Genomic DNA, 22,923 nt, shown 5'->3' on the forward strand with positions numbered 1-22,923 from the left:
ATACTATCTGCCTCCAGAGAAAACTGATATTGAACACAGACTGAAGCATGCCGTTTTTCACTTTTTTTGCTTTCATTTTTCTTTTATTCTAGTCTTCTTATACAAAATGAAAAATATGGAAATGTGTTACATAATTGTACATGTATAACCTATATCTGATTGTTTACTCCCCCCCCAGGGAGAGGGGGAGTAGGGAGGGATATAATTCAAAACTCAAAACTTTAAATAAAAATGTTAACTTAAAAAAAAAAAAAGAAATATGACATATTTGTTTCAGACCCAAAACAGTTCAAACAAATTTCTGATTTCCCCCCAAAATTCTTCCTTTTTACACATACTTTCAGTTATTCTGTTTTGAGTAAGATTCATTTAGGTTACAATAATGTTCTTAGCTCCTCTTGAACATCTAACTTTTGGGGGGAAAGGGTGTATATACCCTAGATAGACACTGGGAACAAGATGCAAAAGGAACCCTAGTAAAGGCACTTACAATTTAAAACAAAGAGTCTTGAATTACTAAATCTGGAGAACTGTCATTCTTTTCATAATTTTTATTTGTCAAGCTACTAATAACAATGTACTATATTCAATTACAAAGTACTCTGAGGAGTGTGTATGGTAAATTGGCTACTTCTATTTACAAAGGCTATGCCAGCACAGCACAAGCTCTAGCAGGTTCTACTAAGCAGGCAAACTCTTCACAACCATTGTCAGAGAACAAACTAAAATGAGATTCATCATCAGGCTGGCTGCAAGATGATTGATTTTTTGGTCATATAAATTCTCAAAGGGGTAGTATCAGAGGAGTTGTGATCTGTGTAGATGGAGTACACCTACATGTAACCTTGAACTATTTGTAAATAAAATAACACTAAAATTTTTTTTTCTTAGTCAGAAGTAGATAAGGAATGCTAAAAAGAGTACATGAATTTTGTAGACTCAAAGTCTTTCCTTTTGTAGCTAAGTTCTCCTAGGACTTAGCAGTGACAATAAAAGAGGAGTGTGCTCATAACTTCTCTACATTTCTGTCTTATAACTATTTCATCTAATGGACTTCCAACAGCTCTTTAGGACTTCAAAGCAGACACGGACATATACACACACACACACACACACACACACACACACACACTCCAAGAGAAACATCAACTTTTGACACAATCTTTAATAACTTACTTTGATGATTTTCATTAACTTATTTTACTTTGACATATTTCATTTTAGTACCTACCAGGATAGAGTTAAGTAACAAATTTACAAAGTAATGGAAACATTTAAATAAGGCCAGAGAGTAACTGAAAAGAGAGTAGAACATTCACTATAGCAGGCTACATAATGTAGGTTTATCTCACATACTCTTAAGAAATGAATATGACCTTCAAACTATAAAAACACTTTTACCTCCATTTCTGATAGGCCCATAAGACTTAAGCAAATAGAAGCTAATATGTTCCAATGAATATCTCTACTTTATCTCACTCTTTGTGAATTTTACTGAACCATGGTGGAAGTTTAAAAATGCAATCTATAATAGTTATCACTGTTCCAATATTTTAATTTCTCTCATAAATGTTAGCTTTTGCAAAAAAAATCTTTCATGCTACTAGTAGTTGTACTACTACTAAAATAAAATTTTACAAATTAATGGAAAGCAGCATTAAACTGAATTTAACTAATACTTTTAAATACCTCCAAAACTTAGATGTCCAAAGAGATGAAAAAGAGGAGGGTAAGAGAAAGAGGGAAGGTGAGGGAGAGTGAGGGGGAGGGAGAATATGAGTATTCTGGATTTCATGACCCATCAGTTATCACACTCTGCCACTTCTACCTCTACAATCTTTCTCATTCAACCTCCCCTTTCTATTCTCATTGCCAGCACTCTAGTATAGACTCTTTTTACCACCCTTCTACAGTATTGCAAATACCTAAACAACCTTTCTACCTCCATTCCCTCCTGGATTTCTCAAATGCATCCTTCAAATTTCAACCAAACTAATGTTTCTTATGCATACCAATAAAAAACCAATAACTGACCTTCATATGGAGTTGTAAGGTTTGCAAAGCATTTTACAAACATTATATCATTTGCTCATCACAACAATCCTGTTAAAATAAGAGCTGCAAGTAATATTCTCATTTTACAGATTCAGACTGAGAGGCTAAGTAACTTGTTCAGTAGCATGGTCACATGACTACTCAGTGTCCATGACAAGATTTTAAATGAGGTCTTCTAGACTCCAAATCCAGCACTTAACCTACAATGTCATACTACTTCATAATGTCATGTTACTCTATTACTCAAAAATGACAAGTCCCTGACCATTACTAAAGTTCAAACTCATTTTCCTGGTGTTCAAGATCTAAAAATACTAAACCACCTAACCTTTTCAGTGTTACTTTACACTACCTCCCTCTTCTGGCCTCTTAACTGAATCAAACTAGCCACTGCTCTCTACACAAGCCCTGTGTTTTCCTATATTCCCCACTTTTGATCTCAATGTTCCCACTTGCCTGTACAGCCTTCTATCCCAGGCTTGGTCTGTTGAATTTTGTCACAAGCTTTAAGTCCTAATTCAAATGGCAGCTCTTTATTAGACTTTTTCTGATCCCCACAGGAAATTGGGCCATCCTCACCCACTGAAATTCACAGGACTCTTTATACATCTCTCTCTAAAAAAATCACACATACACCCCACCTCTCATAAACTTCATGTTTCACAAGAACAGGGGGTCCTTTTTTACTTAAACTATCTCTCCACAAAGTAGGTGCTTGATAATTTTGTTGCATTTAATTAAATCTTGGAATGATCTAACAGTTTCAAAATTAAATCACAAGGAAATCTATTCAGAATAATGCTCCTCAAATCGTTTTAAAATAAGAAGCTGTAAACAAAATATTTGCAGCTTCAAGAACAGGTAAATCCTACAGTTTTCAAAGAGAAGACAACACAGAGAAAAGGGCATGTGCTATGAAAGTATTGAATTTATAAGTAAAAGGTGGCTCAAGTGAAGCTTTGATTCAGATGCAAAAATATTAATAAGCAACAATGAACTATAAGATGAATAATGACAGGACCTTGTTGATGCAGAGTTTCTTAATTTTGTGAAATTTCAAATAAAAGCTTATGTATGCTGAGTAAACAAAACTTTGGTTCAAAAGCAGAATACCTCTAAATTACTGCTAATCTGATTTTACTACTAAGGATAAATACAAAGAAGAAAAAAAAATTTTTAAGTGAGTAGGAAGACTTTCAGAAGCTATATTCCAAAAGAAAGTAAAGAATAGAGGACAATCACTATTAAAATGGAAAACAAAAAGACTATTTTCTTTTCTCTGGGTGCCCTTCATGTTGGAATGTTCTCCCTCCTCAATTTCACTTACTGAGTTCCTTAAAGTCTCCACTAAAATCCCTTCTTTTACAGGAAGCCCTTCCCAACTCCTCTTAATTCTAGTGCCTTCCCTCTATTATTTCCTACTTAACCAGCATATACCTTGCCTTATTTGTTTGTACACTGTCTCCCCCATTAGACTGTAAGCTCCTTGAGTTGAGCAAGGACTGTCTTTTGCCTGCCTCCCCCTCCCAGCCTAGTACAGTGCCTGGAACATAGAAAACACTTAATATTCACTGATTGACTATGAAAACTGATCATTTCAAAATAAATTGTAATTGATATTGTGTTTTAATTGCTAATAAAAAGGAAATCTTTAAAATGGTTAAAATTTATAGTCTTCCCCCCAACTTATAACTGTGCTGCCAGCAGGGTACATTTTTGTCTTAGGTTAAAATTACAAAGTAGGATTTAAACTCATTCCTTATTAAAAGAAATAAGTCTAGAAAGGTGACTTTTAATCCTAGACAATCTTTCCCTCAATTATTGCCTAGACTTTGTCACTTCCCCCTGCTGCCCACTAAATATATACTCAAGAAAGGTAAAACAATTGAATCTAACCAAAGTATAAGCTAGGAAGGTAAACTTAGCTGTTAATACCAACCAGTCACTGGTCCTCTGAGAACTAGGTAGGCAAAGAATATTTTTAATGGGAAATCACAGAACTAATTTTATCTGGATGTCAGTAAGTAGAATATTACTTGGAATCCTAATCCTCCTGAAGAACATTCGATTGAAACTTTTCAAACAATGAATTTCATCTCATATATAATTATCTTATTGCCTGAGATGAAGGTAGTAAGGAACTTTAATACAAATGAAAAACTATTGGCTGGTCATATGAGTTAACATGGCTGGCTAGTCTTTATATGTTGAAAAAGAGTTATTTATGTTTATTTTCCTTTCCATTATTCTGAAAAGTTTTAGCAACATGCCTGATTAAATAACAGATATCTGAATAAAACAAAAACTACTGTGTATCTTTAAAAAATAAAGTAATATATAATAAAATGCACTAATGTCTAGTGCAATAAAATATGAATCATATTTCAAACACTCTAACCCAACCCTTTGAATCAGAAGTAACATTCGTGTAAAACATTCATTGTATAAACGACTTTTCCCTATAAGCTTAAAGCAATTAAAAAAGGATATTGCAATACTACTATATTTCACTGAGATACTGGGCAACAAAAAAATTGCAGGAGCCTGAATCAGAATCATTTCAGTGCTATCATAAGTGCTGAGACAATTTTCACAGGGTGAGAGTTCAGACAGTTTAATCTTTGAATAATCTGTAGAAGTAGGAAATAAGGATTCTCAAACCACTTTGCTCACCCCAGTTCCTTACCAAATAACAGCTGTAAAAAACTGCTAATTAACAAGTAGTTGTAAAGTACTTTGAAAAAGTAAATAGTGTAATACTTAATTACAACAAATTAATAACTAAGCTTAAAAAAACCCTTTTGTTATTTATAATTCCTCCTCTCTAGAAAAAAAAACTAGATTATTGTTGGTAAAAATGATGGAACTAACTTTTAAAAAATATCATTTTAAGGTTTTCAAACTGCTTTACATGTATTATCTCATTTGAAATTAAGTACTATTTTGCTTTCAGGAAAACTACAGTAACCCCATAATATATATGGTTTTGGGGATGTTTTTTCCCCCAAGATTGGGGTGACTGTGAGAGGTCTGGAAACCATGAATAAGTTTAGCAACTGAAGCAAATGGGAATGTTTATGATGGGAAAGAGAAGATTCAAGGAGCACACAATAATGATCTTCAAGAATTTAACAGCAGTCATTGGGAAGAATTAAACTTGTTCTCCTTTGATCTAGAAGGAAGATCTGGGAAGAATGGGTGGAAGTTGTAGAGAGACCGGCTTCTGCAGAGTGTAAAGAAAAACTTCCTCACAATTAGAACTGTCCAAAAGTGAAATGTTTCAGAAAATTGTGGACATTTACCAGCGGGGGCTGGATAACCATTTATATATTCTATAGATGAAGTTTCTTCATAATTATTTAGGACTAGATGACCTCTGAGATATTTTCTAATTTAGAAATTCTAAGAAATTCTAAGTAGTATCTTACTATTAGCACTTTGAAAGGTTATTAAAGTCACCTGGTGAGTACATTAGGGGAGGAATAACAGAAGAAATAACAAATTTTAATTTGAAATGTTTAACAATACTAAAAAAATGTATATTCTAATAAATATCAGATTAAAGAGCATATAATTTTCTTTGGGGGGGGGCAGGGCAATGAGGGTTAAGTGACTTGCCCAAAGTCACACAGCTAGTAAGTGTCAAGTGTTTGAGGCCAGATTTGAACTCAGGTCCTCCTGAATCCAGGAGCTGTGCTTTATCCACTGCGCCACCTAGCTGTCCCCCAAGCATATAATTTTCTGATAGAAAATAAAGAAGGAAAAATAGTTCTAAAACCATTGTCAAGTCACTTCAAACTGCTTATTCAAAAAGTGTACTCGTGGAGTCAATATTTATTCTCTTTTCTCATTTTTATGGTGATATGTGTGTATATATAGGTGCACATGTATTTAGTACAATAGGACAAAATCTTTGATGGAATCGTCACATAGAAGTGAGCAAAATATAGTTCCTTTAGTCATCCTTTTTTTCAACAAGAAATCATTCCTGTCCACATGTGTCCAACTAAGTGGCTAAACCGATGCCACAATGAAAAAGTAAAGAGAAAGAACAAATTCTTCTACCATATGATACTATGGCTACACCCCAAGAAGGAGAGATAAAAGAGGAACAGAATCAAAGATGTCATTTCTCTTCCCATATATCAATATTTTGCTGCATCTGTGATTTCCTCAACTGTGGGTATTCCCTACAATGATGAAGAGTGCAACTCAACTGTGGCCCCCTTATCTTTTGCTATGCTAGTCTGTGTCTTCCCATCAATTCTCCACAAGAAGCCTAGGGAGCTGCCTTTTAGCTCTCTTGCTATTATATAGATACCAACTGGGGATACAGGCTATACATGAGGTATTTACCTCTCAACTATCTCCACATGACCTCTTTTCCAGTCAAACATCTTTGATGACATCCTTTACAATGCTCTTAGGCAATGTATGGTTACCAATAAGTTGCAGCATACTCATACCCACCATTTTTCCTCTTCACGACCCTTTTAGTGACCCTCAACTTTAATTCTTCAAGGACTGTGGAATTTTATTACTTGAATCAATACAGCATCACCAGAAGAATACTCTTTAAAAATGTGGGCTTTGGGGGGGCAGCTAGGTGGCACAGTAGATAGAGCACCGGCCCTGGATTCAGGAGGACCTGAGTTCAAATCCGGCCTCAGACCCTTGACACTTACTAGCTGTATGACCCTGGGCAAGTCACTTAACCCCAATGGCCTCACCAAAAAAAAAAAAAAAAAAGTAGGCTTTTACAAATATATGCATATATGTGCATTCACACAATTCAACATACATACAAACTACTCTCATACATTTCTCAAAACAATAGCTACAAGGAGTCATCTCCTGCTATGTATTTCAGAGATGCTTAGCATCTAGCAGTGGGTGATAGTGACTTAGATCCTTTTACCAACGTACTTTCATAGGAATGCAATAACTTATTGAAAAGTCAATTGATTTTTTCCTGTATCTGGGAATTTAGTTGTATATGCCAGTTCTTGTGTGTGTCGGACAGAAGGATCAGGAGGGGTAAGAGAAAATCTAACAACTGAAAAGAATTTAGAATGACACAATAGCTTGGCAAAAATTATTCAAGTGAACTATTTGACTGGTAGTCAGCCTGGAGATGGCTCATGCCACTGTGCTGCTGGCTAAGCATATGCTAAATCAAAGGGCATCCCTACCCTTTCTTCTAGTTTCTATTAGCCATTAGTTCTGAATCAACTAGTGGATTACTTGGGATGAGGCTCTGGTCTTAAGTCCATTTCAGAGAACTGCCCAAAGCTTAACATTGTTCTGGTGGACACAAGTCTGTTAAAAGAGTGTGCAGAAGTAGGGGACTTAGGCCAGGGACTATGCAGAATGAGACACACTCAAGTCCAGATCCCCTGGAACCAAAGGTATTTAACACCCATAGTAGAGTGGATACTAGTATGAGCATACCTAGGCATCACAAACTGCTCCCAAACTCACCTGACCTTTCAAATTTGAAGAGACAGCGATTTCTAAGACTTATAGTTGCATTTTTGTATGGCAAACTAAATTTTATAAGGTATACAAAATCATTCTTTTGTCCCTAGAGAGCAGTGGAATATTAGCAATGGCAGGAAAAGTAAGGAGATCACTGGTGGGAAGAATGATGGAGAATGACTAGTTATGTTATTTTCAGAGGTGTTCAAGATTGAAAAGAACCCCAAATGTAAAGCAAATTGGAAATAACTGCCCATCTTGCAGAACCAAGGAATGGTATTACATGTAAGCTGAGATCAAACACAAAAATCATATGTCCTATAATACAAATATTTACAAAGGAAAGACTGGTAAGTTACTTTTTTAAAAAGCTTCAATAACAAAATAACAATAACTTTCCCCAAATTTTCCCCAGTCCTTGAAGTAATTTTAATTGGATATACCTTATTAGCCACTAGAGGGAGTCTGAAATTTTAAAATATATCTCTTAACCACCCTTTAGTCCCCATACCCTTTTTCTCTCTCTCTCTCTCTCTCTCTCTCTCTCTCTCTCTCTCTCTCTCTCTCTCTCTCTCTCTCTCTCTCTCTCTCTCTCTTTCTTTCTGCAGGGCAATGGGGGTTAAGTAACTTGCCCAGAGTCACAACAGCTAGTAAGTGTCAAGTGTCTGAGGCCGAATTTGAACTCAGGTCCTCCTGAATCCAGGGCTGGTGCTTTATCCATTGAGCCACCTAGCTGCCCTCCATACCCTTTTTTGAATTAAGATTAGGACAGTTGTAATTTTAAGAGTATGTTAAATAGAATATGTACTTAACATTAAATTTTCAAAAATTATTTTAGTATGAGTTTCATGATGAAACTATTTACAAGAGAACTCTATTTCCTAATAAGAATTTTATATACAATACTTGCTGAGATCCTTAAATTCCATAACTTGAAATGCACAGTATCTAGACTAAAGCTTCTTACACCTCGGATCAAGACCCCATACGGGGTCGTGTAACTGAATGTGGGGGTTGTGAAGAATTTGGCAACAGTATAAGGTTATGTATACCTATTTTATAAAACCTACATATCTGGGGTTGTATAAAAATTTCTCAGGCAAAAAGGAAAAACAAGAGGGAAAACCTTAAGAAACCCTAATCTAGACATATCAAATCCAATATGAAATTTACTTATTGGAGTATTCACTTCTCCTAAGGGGTTGACAGAAAAACTTTCAGTAGAAAAATCTGTACATTGTAGTGAATACTGAAGTAGAGATGGAGCTAAACTCTGAAAATATGGGCATGCCAACCACTGTCAAATCCAAAGAGCACCATGACAGCCTGTAGGTAAGCCAAAGAAGTGAAATATGGAAATGCAAATTATCCTGCATTCCACTGAAATTTAAAATCTCTTGTTCATGATAAAAATTAAAGTCCACAAAAATTAAAGTTCATAAATCGGATTATTCCCTTAATTTTTGTTTTCTTGCATTAAAAAAAATAAGTTGTTACTTCAAAAAGGTCACCAAATATGTTAGTGTGCAAAGAAATCTAGGAAAAGTTCTAACTAATTTCGCACCACTTTATTCATGCTCAGCTTTAGAAGCATTCTTTTTTTTTTCCGTCAAGAGTTTTAACACTTTAATCTAGATTACTTTTCTTCCCTAACAAGTTGGGTGTTTTTGGTTTTGGTGAGGCAATTGGGGTTAAGTGACTTGCCCAAGGTCACACAGATAATAAGTGTCAAGGGTCTGAGGTCGGATTTGAACTCAGGTACTCCTGACTCCAGGGCCCCACTGCGACACTTAGTTGCCCCCCTAACAAGTTTTAAAGCAAAATCAGATTGGAGGCATCTCAATGGACATATTTCAATGAAAGGATGAACTTTCTAAAATGCATCTTTAAGATTAGGGTGTTTCCATGTTAATCTTTAAATATATATATAGCAAATACATTCAACAATGTGAAGTCTCTTTTCCTTTCTATTGCTTTTCTAACCCTCCAGGGCACCAAACAAAAGCAAAAACAAAAACCCAGATACTGAAATGTAATACTCAAAGGAGCTGTTGATTTGAGGGATCATTAGAATAAACCAGGGGGCAGCTAGGTGGCGCAGTGGATTAGAGCACTGGCCCTGGAGTCAGGAGGACCTGAGTTCAAATTCGACCTCAGACACTTGACACTTACTGTGTGACCCTGGGCAAGTCACTTAACCCTCACTGCCCCACCAAAAAAAAAAAAAACATCCAACCAACCAACAAAAAGAATAAGCCGATAATGTGTGACTGGGCAGGTTTCTCTTTTTCTTTTCATTCTCGGTTTTTTGGGGTACCTGTTTAGATAGACAGTATATGTGTATGTATGATACACATACATGTACTCGCTAAAGGCACACATATACACACGTGTACTCATATACTTATACCAACATACACATGTGTGCAGGAACAAACATATACGCTCTCACACATACATACACTTCCAGGTAGTCACACAATATATGTGCACACATCTGCAGTCACACATATAAATATACACATAAATACACGCTGGCACGCACAGAGGCACACGCGTGTACACACGCATACCCATTTCCACAGAGGCACACAATATCTATTATATACACGCACAGACATACACACAGACATATTTACACATACACAAACATTAGTACGGCTGCGGGCACACACATAGAGATGTGCGTATATTACTTACACTATGTACACACATCCCCAGCCACACACAGACGTGCGCTCGCACGAACCCACGAACACACACACACACACACACACACACACACGCACGCACACACTCTAAAGCCTGAAAGTTTTCCCAGTGCCTATCAGTCCCAATTGCAGGAAACAACAAACTAAGGACATCCCTCATCTGCCAGGTCGCAGCCTCTTTGCTCGCCTCGCGCTGCCAACAGGAGAAAACCCACTCATCACCGAGATGAGAAATGCCAGGCTGTGCCCACCACGTCGCAGCCCCACGCACCCCCGGGGAGGCAGGCAAGAGCAGAAGGACCGCGGGACACGACTCGAGGGACAAGAGCGGCTGTCACAAGAACCCCAAGGCCAAGAAGGGACAGAGGCAACCCGCCGCCTCCCGCTCCGCCTCGGCTCCGCGCTCCGAGCGTTCCCCAAAGAGGAGCACATGCCTGGGGGCGTCCGAGCTCGGAACTCCGGGCCGGCGCGGCTCTCCGAGGGCCGGATGCGGCGGGGGCGGCCGCGCCGGGCGGGACGCTCGGGAGCCCGGCGGCCACTGGCAGCGGGGGAGGAGGGATGCTCACTGGGCTGCGCGAGCGAGCGCCGGCGAGAGGGCGGGGGTGACCAAGAGCCCAGGGCGACTCGGACGCCCAATCGGGCTGCGCTCCAAACGTGCCTGAGTAGTGACAGAAATAAAGTGGGTCACAAGGCCTAGCGGGTCCCTGAGGAAACACCCTCGGTCCCCCGGCTCTCCGCTCCGCCCCCCGCCTCCGCCCCCCTCCCCCGGCCCACCAGGTAGCCCCGGCTCGCCTCGGGGGGAGGGGGTGTCCCCTCGGCGGGCGGGCCCCGGAGCCAACTCCTGGAGAGGGACTCTCTTGCCCGGCTGTCAAACTTTGAAGCGCGCCCCCGCCTCCGCGCCGGCCGGCCCCCTGCCCTCCCTAGCGCCCTCAGCCCTCACCGTGCGAACGTCTGGCGGCTCCCGAGGCTCCGGCGGCTTCTTCCCTCTCCCCCCCTCCCCCCACCCCGCCGTGTGGCTGCGGCAGCTGCTACTTCTCCCAAGGAGTCACCGATACACCACAAGCTTCCACCGCCAGCAGCAGCAGCACCCGAGGCCTGCGAGTAGTACCCGCAGTCACCGCCACCGCGGTTGCTGCTGCTGCTGCTGCCGCCACTGCGGCCACCCCACTCCTCTTTCTCCTTCCCCTCCTCTTTTCTTCCCCTCCCCTCATCCACCGGCACAGCCAACACGCATGCGCCGCCAAGTCAAGCCTACCGGCAACCGACAGGCCCAGGGCCCAGCCGCCCAGGCGATGCTAGCTCTCTGCGCGCACGCGTAGGGGACAGATTTCTCCCCCCCCCCCTTCCGCCTCCCCAATTTTTTTTTAATCTGCAAGCCGCAAGTCAAATCTGTGATTGAGCGGCTCACCCCGCGCATGCGCCGACTGCCGTCCCCCGCCGGCCGCGGAGGCCCAGCCCGCCCTCGTCCAAGTTTCAGCCATGCCTCCGAGGCTCCCTGAGCTTTTTGGTGCGCATGCGGATTCCTGGATGAGGGCGCTCGAGACGGGAGGGGCGAGGGACTCCTGTTTGCCCAGCTTTCGCTTCGGCCATGCGCCTGCGCGGGCTCTAGCGGTTTCCCTCCTCCTCCTCTTGCTTTCTCCTCCCCCCCCCCCCCCCCCCGCCGCCCCTCATCCCCGCCTCCCACCCGGCTGTAGCTCTGTCCCTCTCCTCCCAGACTGGTCCGGGCACGGAGGAAGCCGGGGTTTTCCAGGAGGTCTCACTCCTGCCTTCCTTCCCAGCATTTGGCAGGAACGGATCCCGTTACTGGAAAGCCGGGAGGTGGAGTTGGAGTGGCCTTCCCAAGGCCAAAGGTCCTGCCTCTTAAAGGTTCGGACCAAACCAAGGCGGAGAGGGAAACTACCGCGGCGGTCCCCACCCCGCGCTCAGCTCTTGGAGGCCGCGTGGGCGGAAGGAACGAAGGAAACCTTTCCCTCGTGCGTGTGGTCAGGCCTGAGGACGGCAGCTTCTCCCTCCCCTCCCCCTCTCTCCGGGATCTCGTGGGTCCACTGGAAATTCACCGCCCCCTCCAGAGGCGGACGAGCTAGAGTGCGCTTTTTCTTCCCCTTGGGCTGCTGGACAAGACTGGGCCCCCGCAGGTTTCAAGCCTGGAGGGGTTGAGGAAGGAGGAGCAACCGTAGCCCTAGGCAGTACTTGTCCAAACCGACCCCTTTCTAAAAAATAAAAGGTGAATCCTTCCTAGGCGTTTAGTAAGCATGCCGTTAGTGACCCAGTTGGTGCTTAAGCAATATTGGGTCCATCTTGCAAAGGGGTGGGGGGTACTTAGGGAATACTTGGTAAGAGGAAATGATGATCCAATGTTTTCTTTTTCTCACTCCTTCTATCTTGCACTCACTGAGACCTGGCTTCCTCCTGATAACACTGCTTCCTAGGACATCCTTTCCAACATTAATCTATATACCAAAGTAAGCATAGTCCTTGCTGTTAACTGCCACTTTCAGACTTTACTTCTAACACCCCCCCCCTCCCGCCCTGGGTAACTTATACTATTCAATCCATAATTATCACCCAATCAAAATTGTGGCAGCTGTTATCTACTGACCTCCTACTTTGTTTCCTCTGACTCCATTAACACATTTTTCTTCTCCTCCCCAACTAATGCCCTCTTATTAGAAGACTTCAGTATATATTCATATTCCTTCAAAGACCCTTATTTCCTGGTTTACCCATTTCCCATGACCTACTTACTCCTCAACCTCCCTTCAGCTACAGAGTGGTCATACCGTTGATCTTGCCATCAGCCATGTTTATTTTGATGTCCACGAACTCTGAAATTACTTTATCTGATCGTGATCAATTGTTATTTCACTTTTCTCTCAACTCCTTTCTTCATTTTCACTATGATCGCAATCATTCCATTCCTCAGGTCCTTCCCCACCTATCACCCATCAGTTGGCTACATTATCCTTCCTTCCCCACCTTGAACCCTGCATGAACCAGTTCAGCTACACTATCCCCTTATCTTGAGTTCCTTGCTCCTTATCTGACAGCTGATCTTGTTCTGCTGTCACTGGCTGCCCCCGAGCTCAAATACTCGGTTCTGGTTTGGGATTAGTACTAAACGAGGCACTCTGAAGTCATGGAACAGAAAAGGGAAGGTAGTTTACTTTGCCCTAATTTAGCAAAGATGGGACATTGATACAATGCTGCTTAACTTCTCTGGCCATCCTTCCCCCACGCACCCCTTGTCTCCATATGGAAAAGTATTTAGTCATCACATCAGAACTCCTGTGGTTTTCAGTAATCCCTGACTGCTCATTGCTGAGACTTCTTATGCCTTTAGGTGACCAGGAAGCTGGTCTAAGGAAGTGGAAGCTAATCAGGTCTTGAGAACTGATTTGTCTTTTTTGGGGGGCAGGGCAAATGGGGGTTAAGTGACTTGCCCAGGGTCACACAGCTAGTAAGTGTCAAGTGTCTGAGGTCGGATTTGAACTCAGGTACTCCTGAATCCAGGGCCGGTGCTTTATCCACTGTGCCACCTATCTGCCCCCTTGTCTTCTTTTACTGAAAAAATAATCCCTTAGGTTTAGGGGGAAAGGAGCCTGGGCTTCTCTATGTTATTGGGGAGAGGGGGGAGAAGCTGAACCAGGGAAATGCTGATAAATGTTAGTCCTATCACACCTGCCAAGCCTAGCCTGAGATTACTCCCACCATGCATTACCATTGATTCAATTCACATGCTTCTCAACAAAGCTGGAGAAAATCACCAAACAGTTCTGAATGGGTCAATACAAATTTAGGTTACATAATTTCAATTGGGTTCTCACTGCTAGAAGGCAATCCTTTCAGACCAACTCCCCTCCCCCAATCTAGTCACTATCTTACTCACTAAAAGGCTTCTCCACTATTTCTTGTCTCTCCTCAGACTTCTGGTGGCTCTCTCTCCTCCCACCTTCTCAGCTGAGAACCCTGTCTCATATTTCACTGAAAAAATTTATATCATTCCCTAAGACTTCCTTCTTCTTCCCTCTTCCTCATCTCACATGACTCAGTTGCTTTCTAAGATACCTTCTCATTTGATCCTCACAGCAACCCTGTGAAGTAGGTTCTATTTTTGTTTCCATTTTACAGCTGAGGAAACTGAGACTGAGAGAAGTTAAGTGGCCAGCCTAGGGTCACACACCCAGTAAATGTTCAACTATGGCTTGGAACACTGGTCTCCCTAACTTGAGGTCCAATACTCAATCTAATATGTCACATAGCTGTTTATTCTGTTCCTGGTTCTGTCCTCTAGAGTCGAATAGAATAAGTTTAATCTCTCTTCCATGGGACAGCCCTTTAAGTACTTGAAGACAGCTATGATGCTCTCCCCTCAGTTTCTTCTTTTCCAAGTGGTGCCATCGCCAGTCGTCTTGACTTATGTCTTGGCACTGGACTCCAATAACTCTGGAGGAGAGAGTGAGGCTGAAGACTTTGCAGAGTTCTGACTCACTTAAATCCAATTCACTAGTAAGTCAAAACATCACCCTCCCAGTGTCACTAGTCAGTCTTCCAGAATGAAGAACAAACAACAACTACAGTCTTTTTCAATCTAATATAGCCATGTTCTTTCAACTGATTACCCTTGATGGCATTTTTCTTTCTTTGTATCCCCAACACGCCATTTTGCATAGTCAGTGCTTTATGGGTTAATTTGTTGAATGTGAAAACATTATCCAAATTACTAATAATAAATAAAATTAAAACCATTGAGATTTCATCTCCCAACCAGCAAACTGGCAAAATTGATGAAAGACAGAAACCATGAATGTTGGAGAGACTGTGAGGGAAGAGAGGAACACTAACACATTTTTGGTGGAACTGCTGACAATTAATTCATACATTTGGAAAACAATTCTTTTTGAGAATGAAGGACAATGACCAAAGTGATATTTTTTTTTTGGTGAGGCAATTGGGTTAAGTGACTTGTCCAGGGTCACACAGCTAGCAAGTGTCAAATGTCTGAGGCTGGATTTGAACTCAGGTCCTCCTGACTCCAGGGCCCATGCTCTATCCACTGCTCCACCTAGCTGCCCTCAAAGTGATTTTTTCCCCTCTAGTTGCAAATTTGATCTTGTCACTTCAATAAACTCCATTGTTATCCTTGCTCTAGAATCAAATATAAACTCTTCTGTTAAGCTTTTAAAACCTTTTACATCCTTCCAACCAACCTATCTCTCTGCTTTGTTGTACAGTAACCTCCCCTTGCAAACTCTGTGATCTAGTCAAATTAGCCTTTTTCTGTGGCTTACACATGACATTCCATCTTTCACGCATTTGTACTGTAATTCATTGCCTACTTCCTTCTACTTCCTCTCCTCTCTAGATGTAGCTCAAGCATCACTTTCATGAAGTATTTCTTGAGTCTGTCAACTACGAGTGCCTTCCCTCTTAAATTACCTTGTATTTCACTATTTTGTATTTTTCTTTATATTTATTTGTTCCATGCATATTTACATAAGTCCTTTTTGTCTCTCCCATTGAAGTGTAAGCTCCTTGTGAGTATGGATTGCTTCATTTATTGTAATTATATCCCTAGCATGGCCTGGTATATTATAGATAGAATGTAAATTTCTTGAGAGCAAGGACTATTCTATTCTTACCTTCATTTCCCAGCAGGTAGTATGGTGCCTAATACATAGTAGGTACTTAATAAATGTTCACTAATTAGAAAAAAAAACCTCAGACAATAGTATTAACCAAAAGAGGTTAAACTAAGAAGATACCAATAACTACTGACATATATGCCTACTTTTTCATGAAATTTCAATGAAATTTTTCTGAAAATAATATACATATGCACCAAGGACATTCTTGATAATGGTATTGTCATAAGGGATCAATAGGCTTTCTCAAATGATATTTCACAGTATTCATAGCAGTGACTGAGATATTTAGAGAATAAAAGTTCCCATTGTAACTCACTGTTTCCTGATTAGAGAACAACACAAAAAAAAAACAACAGTCAGTAAAGGATTATTATTGTTGTTCAGTTAGGGAAAGAGTAGGAACTCTTTCTGAACCCCATTTGGGGTTTTCTTGGCAAAGATAACGGAGTGGTTTGCTATTTCTTTCTCCAGCTCATTTTACAGATGAGGAAACTGAGGTAAACATGTTAAGTGAATTGCCCAGGGTCACACAGTCTGAGGCTGGATTTAAACTCAGGTCTTTCTGACAAGTTTACAACTAGAGGAGAAAAAAAAAAAACAACTTTGGTTATCCTTCATTCTCAAAGAGGACCAAATGATATCGCTATGTGAGAATCATGTTACAGTGTGTCCAACTATGGCTGATCAGATCAATATGAGCCTGGAATGTTCTATCACAGGTCAGGTACAAATAGTCCATGTAAACAGTTGGGGTGGATTCTCTAAATATTCGCATCTCAAGTTTCTTTTGAGCTACTTCAATTCTGCTTTGCTTGTAGAACACAGCACCTTCTTTGATGAGGGTACACCATGCTGGGCAGTCCTATGTTAGTAGCTCCCATGTCATGCAATCAGTTCCTTGAGAGTGTCTTTGTATTGCTTCTTCTGACCACCATGTGAGCACTTGCTTTGTGTGAATTCTCCATAAAATAGTTTTTTAGGGGCAGCTAGGTGGCACAGTGGCTAAAGCACCAGCCCTGAATTCAGGAGGACCTGAGTTCAAATCCAGCCTCAGACACTTGACACGTACTAGCTATGTGACCCTGGGCAAGTCACTTAACCCTCATTGCCCCGCAAAAAAAAACAAACCCAAAACAAACAAACATGTAAGAAAAGTTCAATTTCACATAAAATAGTCTTTTAAGCAAATGCACTTTTGGCATTTGAACCATATGGCAAACCCATCAGAGTTTCACTCTCTGCAAGTAGAGTTTGAATGTTTGGCAGTTTAGTTCAAGAAAGGACCTCGGTGTGGTATCTTATCATGCCAGGTGATTCAGAATCTTCCTAACACAATTCTAATGGAAGCAATTCAATTTCCTTCTGTGGTGTTGGTATACTCTCCAGGTTTCACAGGCATAAAACAATGAGGTCAGCACAATGACTCTGTAGACCTTCAGTCTGGTAGTCAGTCTAATACCTCCTCTCCCACACTTTCCTTTGGAGCCTCCCAAACATTGAGCTAGCTCTAGAAATGTATGTGTCAATCTTATTATCTATGTATGTCCCTAGAAAATATACTACCAAGGTAAGTGAACTTATTCACAGCATTCTAAATTTCTCCATTTACTGTAATCAGTAGTTCCATGTATGGATGGTGCAGTGTTGGCTGGTAGAGAACCTCTATTTTCTTTTCTTTTTTTTTTTTTGGTGGGGCAATGAGTGTTAAATGACTTGCCCAGGGTCACACAGCTAGTATGTGCCAAGTGTCTGAGGTTGGATTTGAACTCAGGTCCTCCTGAATCCAGGGCCAGTGCTTTATCCACTGCACCACCTAGCTGCCCCGAGAACCTTTATTTTATTGATATTAATTCTTGGGCCAAAATTAGCAAAAGCAGCTAGAATCAAGCTATATTTTCTTGCATCTCAGGTTCAGAGGCTGCATGGAGTGCACAGACATCTGTGAACAAAACATCAAGTGCCATCTCTCCCTCCATTTAGTCTTGACTTGTGGCCTTTTTGCCTTAATTTGGTGTCAATACCATAGCTGACGATGTTATTTTCATCCTCATTGAAGGTGTCTAACAATGTTGCTGAAAACATCCTGCTAAAAAGTATGGGAGCAAGCAAAGAGCCCTGCTCCACTACATTGGTGATCAGGGAAATCATTCATTATCCAGAATAGTCTGTGCCTCCTCTAGCATTAAAGTCACCCAGAATTAGAAGCTTTTGGCACATTGATGATGAGGGTGTCCAGGTCTTCATACAATTTTTCTTTGACCTCATCAGGATTTATCATGGAAGGAGCATAGGCATTGATGATGGTGGTGTGGTGCTTTCCTGCGTGTGGTAATCACATTGGCACCAGCCTATTATTCATTCCTTTTGGTAAGCATGGAAGTCTGTGGTCTAGATTGGTTTCGATCGCAAAACCTATGTCCCTTCGCTGCAGCTACTCTAGAAAAAACCGTATCCAGCTCCTACTGGCTTTCATTTGCTAGTCCTGTTTCACCAAGAGCTACTATTTGGAGCTGTTTGTCTTTGAGACCTACTGGATTTTGTGTTGTCCATAACCGTGGGCACATTCCATGTAACGATGATGAGTGGAATCATCTTTGCAGAAGTTTTTGTACATTTTTTTCATATTTCAACCACAGGGTGGGTTCTCCACCTGCCACAGTAAACAGGCCAGGGTTAGGTAAGCAGACAATTTTTAGGGCACCTTTTTGATCCCCTTCCTTTTATCAGGAGGTAAGCAGTCCAGTCCTTAAAAGGCTGCTCAGACACCCAGGGGGCTGCCAAATCCCACTGCTGCTTCCAGTGAGAAGACAACTCTATCGCCTGGGCTGCCTGTGTGCAGGGTTGTGACTACAGCTCCCAATGTATCCACACCTGCTTCTTCATCACTTGTCATGTTGCCACAGGACTTTGAGATAAGTAAAATGTATGGATGATGTCTTTTGATTCATGCACGAATTGGATTTAAGTGAGGCAGTTACACAAAGTTTTTGACCTCGCTCTCCCAGAATTGTCATAGTCCAGGGGCAGGACAGTCAATATGACTGGTGATGGCTTGAGATGCAGTGGATGACCTTGGTGTCTGCAATGTCTAACTAAGGTCCAAACACTCCATAGCACCTGCCTTAACTGTCTTCATGGCTTTTGGAACAAATTGTCCTCATCTGCCCATTCCACTGGGAAAAAGTCTTCACATACCCCCCCCAACTCACCAGTGGGCTTAAGACCCCTTGGTTACCCTCAACCTGGTTTAGCCCTTCTGCCAAAATGGTTTACCAGGGTGTGGCCACACTGTGCCTGTTACAGCTTCTTGGAGCCACAGGTGAGAGTTAGGTGGATCAGACAGACACCAAAGGTAGAAAGCAGCCCTCACACCAGAAGGACTAGTCTTCCCTAAACACAGCCTACACACACTTTAGCAGCAATGTGGAAGATGGGCAAGGTAGTTGCTATAATTGAGGTCAGAGGATGAAGGCCTGAACTAACATGGTAGTTGTGTGAAAAGCCCTCACAATTGTGAACAAGATCTCAGTGTATTCTTGGGCTACTTCAGCTGCTTTTCTTGTTGTTTCTTCAGAACCATTTCTTCTTCCTCTTTAAATATAGCTGGGACTATGATTCCACTGTCTGATCATGAAAAGGGTATGTTATAAAAACAATTGTAGCTCTTCTCCATATTTCATCTGTTTGTAGTCTTCCTTCTGTTTTTAAAGTTCTATCTTTAAATGTGCTCAGCATAATTTGGGAGGAGTTGAGTTTCTTGACAATATTTGTTAAAAGTAATTTTCCCCTCTATTGCTTTTCACTGATTTATGAAGTGCTATGCTTATAATCTGCTATCATCCTTCTCCATAAAACTTTACAAATTATTTTATAATCTACACCAATGTCTTATTTGGATGCCATTTTCCCTGCTTGGCAAATAAATCAAGTGTTTCCTGACTAAAGCAGTTAAAAAATTATTTTGCTCTCCTCTTGGTTTTGTTTTGTTGTTGTTGTTGTTGTTGTTGTTTTTGTGGTTCAGTGAGGGTTAAGTGACTTGCCCAGGGTCACACAGCTAGCAAGTGTCAAGTGTTTGAGGCCGGATTTGAACTCAGGTCCTCCTGAATCCAGGGCCAGTACTTTATCCCACCACAACATCTAGCTGCCCCCTTGCTCTCCTCTTTATGACAATTGATTTACATGTTCATAGTTTACTAGTCATTGAGGAAAGTGATGATCTTCTCCTTGAACCAAAAGACAAAGAAAAGCTTCCTAGATTAAGTGAGACTTTGCTGTGAGTTTTGAGTAATGGGAAGTAGATTAGAGTAGAAAGTAGGATATTACTGTACATATTAAAATATCAAAATGGGGAAAATAAAACCCACCTTTATTAATATAGTCACTGACCCATATCCATTCCAGATCTCTAGAAGAGTATATAGAGAAACAAAATGAAATTTCAATAATTATGTTCATTTTTTAACTTTAGAAAATATGACTCAGTGGCTAACATGGATGGAATCATATAATGATGTGTATAATATCAAAGAATCAGATAATTTCAGATGTTTTCTAATCCAGACCCTTTGTTGCAAGGATCCTATGAATCATTAATTAACTTCTACTCAAAACACTTCCAGTGACAGGAGAACATTGCAAGGGTAGAGTGAGTCCTATTTCTAGAAATAATAGGCTTATTAGTGGGACATCTGTTTATTTTGAAGACTTTATCACTCATTTAAATAGGTGACTAATGATAAGTCTGAAGGAGTTTTTAAGGAATTAATAGACATAAGCCGACTCAAAGAGAATAAGAAAGAACTGAGGCATGATTTCTAAATTCAAGCTAGGAAATCATCTTGCTGCTCATATCTTACAACACATTAGTATTCTGTCACATCAGTATACCTCAACTTAGTCAGCTATTCTCCAATTGCTGGGCACCATCTTAGTTTCCAGGGTTTTTTTTGCCACCACAAAAAGAACTGCAGCAAACATTATGGAAAAACTTATAAACTGATTCTAAGTGAAGTGGGCAGAACCAGGAAACAACTTATAAAAATGAACAGTTCGGAAGACTTTTTATAAACTGATGGACAATGAAATGAGCAGAACCAAGAGAACAAATTATGCAATGATCACACTGGAAATAACTTAGAGAGCTATAAACATACAATGAATACAAGAACCATTCATGATTACAGAGAACACATGATGAAACATGATATGCTTACTTCTCTGAAAAGGATGTCATATTTCATTATCAGTGAATTTTGGGTGTAGAATGAGACATGTATATATCTATATCTAATCTATATCTGTATATGTATCTATATCTAATCTATATCTATCTATCTACACATACATATGTGTGTATTTTTATACACAGGGATTTGTTTTGTTTGACAGCGTATTTGTTACAAGACTTTTTTTCATTTTTTTCCCCAATGGAGATAAGGGGGAAACAGTTTTCTGTCCATTTTTTAAAAATGAAAGGAGGGGGCAGCTAGATGGCACAGTGGATAGAGCACCGGCCCTGGAGTCAGGAGTACCTGAGTTCAAATCCGGTCTCAGACACTTAACACTTACTAGCTGTGTGACTCTGGGCAAGTCACTTAACCCCAATTGCCTCACTAAAAAAAAAAAAAAAAAATGAAAGGAGGGAATGCATCAGATATGATATGCTACATATACTTTTAGAGGAAGTCACTATTATTAGTTTTACTTAACTGTTTTTATTTTTTACAAAGCCCTCTCATGAGGCTAGAGTAATCTGTAAATGTTTGCAATATAAAAACAAAATAGATCAATGAAACTGAAAGGGACCAAGAACCTCCCCCCGCCCCCCCCCCCCACCAAAGTTAGACTTGCCTGTAATAGGGAGGATGATAGTCAGGCCTGGATTTGGGGGAAGAAAATGATGTAGATGAAAGGCTTGTCCTGGAGGATAGTTTTATCTGAAGCTTTGAAATGGACACTGTAGAGTTTGCTGTGGTCCAGATGTGAAATAACCAAACCCTGAATCAGGGATTCACTTCAGAGAATATAAAGGAAAAGCTGGTGTAATTTCAAATGTGGGGAGAAAACCATAGATGGCTAAGATTCCATTCCTGGGAGATCAGACATGTTGTGGTGTTTGAGGTGAAGTAAGAACATTAGACAGACATTTTTAGGAAATTTAGATCTCTATAAAGAGAAAGTTCAGTGCAGGGAAGGCAAGGACTATATCTGGTCGTTTTTCCCCTAATGTTTCCAAATAGCCTAACACACTACCATGGACCTTATGGAAATGTGGTTAATATGAATTAATTATAGTTACAGCTATAGGAATGGATGAAATCACACAATATGAGTATAGAAGGAAATGAAGGTTTGGAATAGCTACTACAGTGAGTGGGACAGCTAATAAATTATATTTTAGAAAAGGATTGCTATACTATAGGGAGGGCCCATTTGAGATTGAATGATATAAATTAATAGTGGATTCAGTCTGCACAGTTGGAAGACATCCTCCAACTTCAATCAGCTATACTTGAGTAGGACCAAAGGAGGCAGATGGTGGAAATAACCAAAGGAGTCAGGGGTGGGGTTTGGAAATTCATGAGTTCCAATAATACTCAGGAGAAAAGGAAAAGATGGTGTAAAGTTGAACTGCTTCATTCCAGTTGAGATCTGAAATGAAGGAGACCATAAATAGTGCTGGGTTGGAGGTCTTGTAAAGTACTGATGGATGAGGAGATTAGAGATCTGGGTGAAGATGAAAAATAGTGTTGGGAGGCATAAAATATACATAGAGATGGAATGAGAGATGATTATCAATCCATGTAGAAGGTAAGGCCTGTGCTCAGTTTTGAAAGAAATTAGGGATTCAAAGAGACAGAGGTGAAGAGGCAAGAGGAATCAACAATGCAAATGTATGGACATAGGAAATGGAATAGCATGTATAAGCAACAGTAAGAAGTCCAATTTGACCAAACAGTGGAGTGCATAAATGTGCAGAACAGCTGATGGGAATTGTGAAAGGCTTTATAATTGCTCTTAGAAGCAATAGTGAG

At 40.7% G+C, this 22,923-nt stretch overlaps 1 long non-coding RNA gene across 1 annotated transcript in view; it reads right to left on the bottom strand.

Annotated features, from left to right (window-relative positions):
* Positions 1-11,424, bottom strand: part of LOC122730843 — a 65,476-nt gene extending 54,052 nt beyond the window's left edge. Inside the window, exon 1 of the long non-coding RNA XR_006353552.1 lies at positions 11,185-11,424. This is a non-coding gene — a long non-coding RNA (uncharacterized LOC122730843). The remainder of the gene's footprint in view (positions 1-11,184) is intronic.
* Between the last annotated feature and the right edge of the window lie 11,499 nt (positions 11,425-22,923).

The sequence above is a fragment of the Dromiciops gliroides genome, chromosome 6, assembly GCF_019393635.1.
Source record: "Dromiciops gliroides isolate mDroGli1 chromosome 6, mDroGli1.pri, whole genome shotgun sequence".
Classification (NCBI taxonomy): domain Eukaryota; kingdom Metazoa; phylum Chordata; class Mammalia; order Microbiotheria; family Microbiotheriidae; genus Dromiciops; species Dromiciops gliroides.